The 7,922-nt window shown below is 36.8% G+C and overlaps 1 pseudogene across 2 annotated transcripts; it reads right to left on the bottom strand.

Annotated features, from left to right (window-relative positions):
* Positions 1-1,176: 1,176 nt before the first annotated feature.
* Positions 1,177-6,155, bottom strand: LOC148873503 (pentatricopeptide repeat-containing protein At5g15300 pseudogene; annotated as a pseudogene). Of its 2 annotated transcripts, XR_016113229.1 has the most exons (2): positions 3,855-6,150; positions 1,177-1,730 (listed from the first exon to the last, which is right to left on the bottom strand). The product of XR_016113229.1 is annotated as a pentatricopeptide repeat-containing protein At5g15300 pseudogene, transcript variant X2 (transcript). The 2 variants fall into 2 exon arrangements; XR_016113227.1 differs by lacking the exon at positions 1,177-1,730 and having other exon boundaries at positions 3,624-6,155.
* Between the last annotated feature and the right edge of the window lie 1,767 nt (positions 6,156-7,922).

Genomic DNA, 7,922 nt, shown 5'->3' with positions numbered 1-7,922 from the left:
TCTTAATTGTTTAATGAATAATTCTTTTTTCTAAAATTCGACTTCTGCCCTTTTCTTTGTAGTTTTCCTCAAGTGTTCCATTTCCGTACTACACCAGTTTTTTATTTAAAATTTTAGTTTATTTGGTTCAGTTTTTAACCGAATAAACCATTTGCACCCCTAGATCTAACAAGACATTGATTTGGACTTGGTCCGACCGCAATGGACTAATGTTGGACCAGATTAGGTTGGAGCAATAGCACAAGCCATCCTGAGGGTGCACTAGAAATTACGAATTCTGAAAATACTTGGAGCTACAAGGAATTCAGTTGTGGGGATATGAATCATTAGAATAAAGTCTCTAGTGCTTAGCAACCAACGAATTAAGTGTTCAATGCGGAAAGGGGACTCCTTTAAGACATTACAGAAGGATCACCCTTGTAGATTCCGAAGTACAAAGGGGAAACAATCAACCAAAATATTAAAAGATACGAGAAGCTACCAAGTATACCCAATAACCTGGGCATGGGCTCCTTGAATAGGAAGTCAGTTCAGAAGATGCAAATTCAGGTTTCTAAATATTACATTATTACCTATTAGCCATTAAATTGATAAAGCCTGTTCCAATTTGTTTACCTTTGAGATGGCAATGTGTACCCTCTCATGATGAAAATTTTGTTCTTGCCATTACATTGAAATAAATTAGAAGGGGTGGAAAATAAAGACTTTAGATATAAAAAAGACGAAATGACAGTTGAAATGTTGACGTGAAAAATTTTACATTCATTTCATGATGAAAGAAAGGCAACCAAAATTACATCTATGTCAAGTGTAAAATGGGAAACTAGTTTAAAGGAAATTTAGAAGTCGTCACAATTTGGAACCAAGTGACAAACAAGTGCATGTCTTCGAACTGAAAATGGAAAGAAGGAAATAAAGAAAAAAGTGCTCTTCTACTAATATATTTATTTAAGTATTTGTTCCCATAGTTTGGTTAGTAGTCACTTGAAAAAGCCATTATATAAGAAGAAAACCGCAGCTTTAACTGAAAGAAACTTACTAACAGGAAGTAATGTTACATGGAAATTTCAAAATGGGCGCACTGCTTGGTCAATGGTTCAACTCTAGAGTGAACTCCGTTTGAGAAGCTAAACAAACAGATAAATAATAAAATGATCATACAGAGAACACTTGCACAAAGTTGGAACAGATATCAGAACTAGTTCATTCTTCTTCTGAGTTTCAAGTTTACTAGAATTGACCAAGTATGTCAAGCCATATTGAATTCATTAATAATTGTTAGTCTTGCTAATCAACCTTTGGGCTGGTGGCTGTTGGTAACCATGCCCATACGGCAGGTATCAGCTATTAATAAGGTTCAAAGTATTGATATAATATGATACGCCATGCCCCGTATTCCCCATAAGGGGCGTATCGTATTGTATCTTTGAGTGCCCGATAAACCTGTTAACAGGTGTTTTCGGGAACCCCTTTTAAATTTGAATAAAACTTAAAAAAATTAAAAAAAGACGCATCACTTATACCAATACACCTCTGCCCATACAAAAAGGTGTATCAATACTTTGAACCATGGGTATGAGGCTAGGGAATGACTTCATTACTTGAGTCCCCCAAGGGTTGAACTGGATGTTGTCTCTCCTCCAAGTCAGACTCAAAGCTCGGGTCACAGCACCTTGGCCCTTGGTGCTTGGTCCAGCCCAGTCCAGTTGGTACCATTTAGTTCAGTCTGCCTATTATTAAAAAAAAAAAAAAAAACGATGTCAAACCTCTTGGCAAGACCTTTTTGCAGTGTCAAAAACTATAACTCAGAGAATATCATCATCCAAGCCTTTATTCCAACTATATAGGGTTGGCTACATGAATCCTGTTATGCCATTCTGTTTTATTTAAACCCATATCCATTATTAAATTATTGCTGCTTAAATCATTTTTCACTACATCTACCCAAGTCTTTTTTGGTCTTCAACGAGCTCTTTAGCCCCTTCAACCTACAATAAATCACTTCTTATGGGTGCTGTTGATGGTCTTCTATGCATGCGACCAAACTGAGATTAGATTTCATCCTCACAAAACCGGTCCTCACACTGTCCTCACAACACCTGCAGCCATGCATTGGGAACACCTCCGTACTAGTATATTTTCATTCATGGGAAGATGTTCCCAATGCATGACTGGAAGGGTTGTCAGGACCAAATTTGTGAGGGCAAAATCCAGCTTCAAGCAAACTGTCTAAGTCTACTTTCTCTCATTTTATCACATATCGGTGCTACTCCTATGTTCTTACAAATGACTTCATTTTTTATCCTATACTTTGTAGTTTTTCCACTCATCCATCTCAGCAAACATATTTCTGCCACACTCTTCCTTTTTTGGACATATTGCTTCTTGACTGCCCAACACTCTGCTCCATACGGCATAGTTGGCCTTACAACTGTTTTATAGAAATTTTCTTATAGTCTAAATTGTATTCGTCTCTCTCTCTTTCTCTCTCTCCCCCTCAAACTCAACTCATTTCTAAGGCATTTGTCCATAAGCTTAATCTAAATAAGAGCTAAGAACCAAGCCTTGGTGAAGACCCATTGTAATTGTAAATCTAATGTCTCTTCTATAGGAGTTCTAACATTAGTTGTCACACCCTCATACATATCATTAATTATTTCTATGTACCTATTTGGAATCCCTTTCTTTTCCAAGAACCACCATATTATCCCTCTAGGAACTCTATCATAAGCTTTCTCTAGATCAATAAACACCATATGAAGATCTCTCTTTTTCTCTTTAAACTTTTCCAAAAGCCAATCAAAATGAGGCTGAAACAATCAAATGACAAAAACACAATTGAACCCCACTGGCCTGCCATCTTGTTTTTCATTTTTTTCACCTGGGTTACAATTCAACTCAACTCAACAAAACCTTATCTCAACTAGCTTGACTTTTCTACCTGGCATAAACTTGTCATTTACTTTCTTTTCAACCTAACCCATTTCCACCTTCAAAACTATGTGACACATCACTTTATGTTCTTCAGCCATTTAGTCATTTGTGAGATTGTGTGATGGTGATACAACTACATAATTAAATTCACCATGTAAATAATAACATATGCTAAACTGATCCTACACAATATTAGAGCTGTTGGAAAATTTGCCTCTCAAAATGTGATATGTGCATGATGATTTGCTTTCTAGTAAAGACATTATTCCAAGAATTAAAAAGGGAAATTTAAGTTGAAGATGCTATATTCTTCAAAATACTTAGAGTTAAAGAGTGTTGAATAGTACCGGAGATTTGACGTTTTTTACAAAAGCAAACATTAATTAATTGCAGCAATAGGTTGGAAAGAAGGAAATGGTTAGTGCATTCAACAATGGTTGAGACTCTTACACAATAAGAAAAGCATAAATCAAAGGTACATTGAATTATAATACCAAAAATAAATACCCTATAGAAATCCTAGAAATTTCTCCCTTTACCTCATCTAGACACCTTAAAAAAACAAGAGAGAGAGAGAGAGAAGAAATTAGATAGAAACAAACTTGTAAGAGAAAATAGAGATGATTGAGCCACAACTAAGGAATGTACAAATTTTTATGATGCAATTGGAAAGATTAAGCATTCTCATATGCACGTGTATTTTGAAGGCAATGTATTAGATCATATTGGTACTACAACGATAGAACATTGGAAAGCCTTCTCTTTCCCATTTGTACGATTATCATGAAAGAACATGTACAGCAAGGTAAACAAGTAATATTTGTCAGTAAAGCAGAACATAAAAAGAAAGTATAGAAGAAAGAGGACAAAAGACAAGGAAGAATAAATTGAGCAACAAAAAGCAGAAAAAAGGAAATTACCATCATTCAAATGTCCAATTTCTGTTCTTTATGGTAGGGATATGTTCACAGTGTTTTCCCATTAATCAGCTGTCTTACTGTCCTTCACATGACAATAACGAGATTCTTCAATAAATTGATATTTTTTACCAAATCTTTCTCCAGGTTGTGCAAGGGAACAAAATGTTGGGAGATATCTTCAACTAAAGGTTAGCCCCTTCTAAAAGAATTCATTTTCATCACCAAGTATCCCCTTCAATTGCCTCATAATGCACGGAGCCACTTATCGATAGTTTGGGGCTTTGATAAAAATGTGAAATTGATTTCTCAGACTTCATTCAAGCATTCCAAACAGCAGTCACCAATTTCTACCATTACTGACCTGCCGCTTCTCCACATTGTCAATTCAAAACAGTATTTAATTGTTTTACCTCAATTTGGCTGGAACCAGGTTTCTTCAGGACACCCTGGTCAAGCATCTCCCTCCTCAGTCTTCCAACATCATTCCATCTGTTAGCTTCAGCATAAATGTTTGACATTAAAACATAATCTCCATCTCTAACAAATTCTAAGTCAGCAAGCCTCCTAAAGGCTTCCTCTGCTAATTCCACATTCCCATGGACCCTGCAAGCACTTAACAATGTCCTCCAAAGCACACAGTTTGCATCAAATGGCATCGTCTTAATAATTTGATGAGCTTCTTCCAGCAAACCCCATCTGCTAAGAAGATCAACCATGCATCCATAATGCTTGATATCAGGCCTGATCTTGTATTTTCCAATCATACGGCTAAAAAACCGGTGACCCTCTTCGATCATACCATTATGGCTACAAGCAATTAGAACACCAATAAATGTAACCCGGTTAGGTCTAGCATCATCAACTCCCTTCTCCATGGCTGAAAACAACTCTAAAGCTTCTACACTGTAACCATGAACAGCCAAGCCCACAATCATTGAGTTCCAGCAGCTCACATGCCTCATCCTCATTCCATTAAAAATTTCCCAAGCCAACTTCAAGCTTCCACACTTGGCATACATATCAACAAGGGCATTTCCCAAGAATCCTTCAATTTTCAATTCTTTTTGTTTCAAAAAATCATGAATCTTCCTACCAATCTCCAAAGCCCCCGTTTCTGCACATGCACCCAGCACAGATATAAGTGTTACCTCTGTGGCCTCAACTCCGTTGACCTGCATTTCATGAAACAGCTCCAATGCCCCACGGTAATCCTTATTCTGGACATAACCAGCAATTAGTGAATTCCAAGAAACAGCGTCCTTCTCAGGCATTTCCTCAAACAACCTTCTTGCACCTTCAATATCGTTCATCTTAACAAGACGGAAAAGCAGGGTATTCCAAGAAACCACATTTTTCACAGGAATCGACTGCATCAATAAGTCGGCTGAGTCAAAATCGTTAATTCTATTATACGCTGCAATCATGATATTCCAGGAAGCTACGGTCCTATCCGACATTTCATCAAATATTCGACGTGCGAGATTAAGAAACTCGCATTGCGAGTACATATAGATTAAGGAATTTTGAACGAAATGATCACAAACGAGACCCGAGTGAAGAGCCCTGCAATGAATCTCAGCTCCCTTTTGAGCAATAACAGAACCATCGTGCCTTTCATCTTCTTTCCTCAACAAAACCCTAGCACAGGCCCTGAGCACAAACCGGTACGTGAAATTATCAGACCTGACATTCATGCATTGCATCTGATTATAAAGAAGAACAGCTTTGATGGGGAAGACGCTCTGAGAGTAAGCTCTAATCATGGTATTACAGATGAAGTAATTGTCCATAGAGGTCTCTTCAAAGATGGCTTGGGCATGCTCGAGGCTGCCTGATGTGGAAAGAGCAGAGAAGGCTATGAGTTTGGCCATCAAATAAGGGTGCCGAGTTAAACCTGTTTTGGTAATCAGAGCTTGAGTTTGTTTTAGTTCTCTCATGGTGGAAAGTCGTTGAAGAATGGGAAAAACAAAAGAAACAGTCTCTCCCCACATCTTCCATGTCTGAAGTTTCCAGTGATCTTCTGAGTTCATGAAACAACTAAGGCAGAAGACTAGCTTTGACAACAACAAACTGCAAGCAACACTATACTACAAGATTAATCAGAAAATTTTCCATGAAAACCCCTCTTTTCCATTTGGAAAATGGATTTCTTTCTTGTAAGCCTATCATACCATCTTGGAACTTGGATGCAGTTTAGTGCACCGCTCCCACTTGCTTATCCGTTTTCTACTCATTGTTATTTCCATGGTTTAGGGTTTTATGAACTCTCGTTACTTGCTGGGATGTCCCCAAATTGATATTTTCTCCTAAAATGTTTTTCTTTGTGCAAGTTTTGTAACCAAATGAAAACCATGTGATTTGAAAACAAATTCTTCTCAAAACAAAATAATAAAAATAATAATAATGCAAAAAAAAAAGGTTGGTTATTTATGTGTTTTTTGTTTTCAAAACTAACACGTCCTTTTTTTTTTTTATGAATAAAAACTAACTAACATGGTTGGTCCTTTTTTTTAAGGACATGTAAAAAAAAACTAACATGTTTTCATTATTTAATATTGTGTTTCATAAATCATATAATTTATCATCATCATCATCATCATCATCATCATCATCATCATCATCATCATCATCATCATCATTATTATTATTATTATTATTATTATTATTATTATTATTTATGACGGCATTCGAACCCAATAGAGAATGGAGAGAGAGAAGAAGAAGAAGAAGAAGAAGAAGAAGAGAATTGAACCTACTAGTCAACCATAAGTATGAATTCTGATTAATGTACAAAGACTAAACTACCCCCACTTAAGTATTGGACAAGATGACTACAAAAGTAATATTAGGACTGCCCAGCATATAACTTAAACATGAAGAAAAGACTAATCTACCCAAGGTTCAAAAAAGTGTTACGTATCGGACCCTTCCCGATACACCCCTACAGGGGTTGTGTTGGGTCAAGGCCTGGTTCAGAGGGTAGTCGGGACTTAAACTGGCCCCTCTGAACCAAAACTTAAAAAAAAAATAAAAAAAAATGGAAGTTAAAAAAAAGGGGTCAATACTGACCGATATGTTGGTATCGATACTTTGAACCTTGAACCTACCCTTATTCGACCAACACTGACACTTCCCCTCAAACTGGAGAATATATGTCATATAATCCCAGCTTGTTACATATATAGTTCACTCTCCCTGAGTTCAAACCTTTTGTAAACAAATCTGCCCACTAATCACCTGAGCCCACATGTTCTATGCTTATCTCTCTAGTAAGGACTTTGTCCCTCACAAAATGGCAATCAATCTCAATGTGCTTTGTCCTCTCATGAAAAACAGGATTATATGAGATATGAATTGCAGCTTGATTATCACAGTACAATCTTATAGGTCTATCCATTGAGAATCAAATCTCTTGTAAGAGATTTTTTAGCCATACTAATTCACATATAGTGTGTGTCGTGACTCTGTATTCGGCTTTAGCACTACTTGTCACAACAGTCTACTTCTTACTCTTCCATGTCACCAGATTTCCTCCAAAAAATGTATAGTAACCTATAGTAGATCTTCTATCTGACACTAATCATGCCCAATCTATATCTGTATACCCAACTACCTCAAGTCTTCCTCGTGGTTTGTATAACAACCCACGACCTGGAGTTCCTTTCAGGTACCTTACAATTCTAAGAAATGCATCCCAGTGAGGTATCCAAGGGTTCTGCATGAATTGACTTACCACACTAACAACAAAGGAGATGCCTGGTTTTGTGATGGTCAGTTGTAAAGCTTCCCCACTAGTCGTCTATATCTTTTAGGATCATCAAATATTTCACATGTATCACTGCTCAACTTAGCATTTGGTTCCATGGGAGTTTCAACCAGTTCGTACCTAACAACCCTATTTCATCCAGCAAATCAATGACATATTTTCTTTGGAACTAGTTTACACCTTTTTTTGACCTGACAACTTATATACCCAAAAAATACTTCAACTTCCCAATGTCTTTTGTTTGAAAATGGTCTTGTAGAAAAGCCTTTACTCTGTCAATCCCCAATTTGTCATTGCTAGTT

Source organism: Nelumbo lutea, chromosome 1 (assembly GCF_056320005.1).
Source record: "Nelumbo lutea isolate HS-2025 chromosome 1, American lotus-T2T, whole genome shotgun sequence".
Taxonomy (NCBI): Eukaryota; Viridiplantae; Streptophyta; class Magnoliopsida; order Proteales; family Nelumbonaceae; genus Nelumbo; species Nelumbo lutea.
This window is presented reverse-complemented; position numbering and strand designations above follow the sequence as displayed.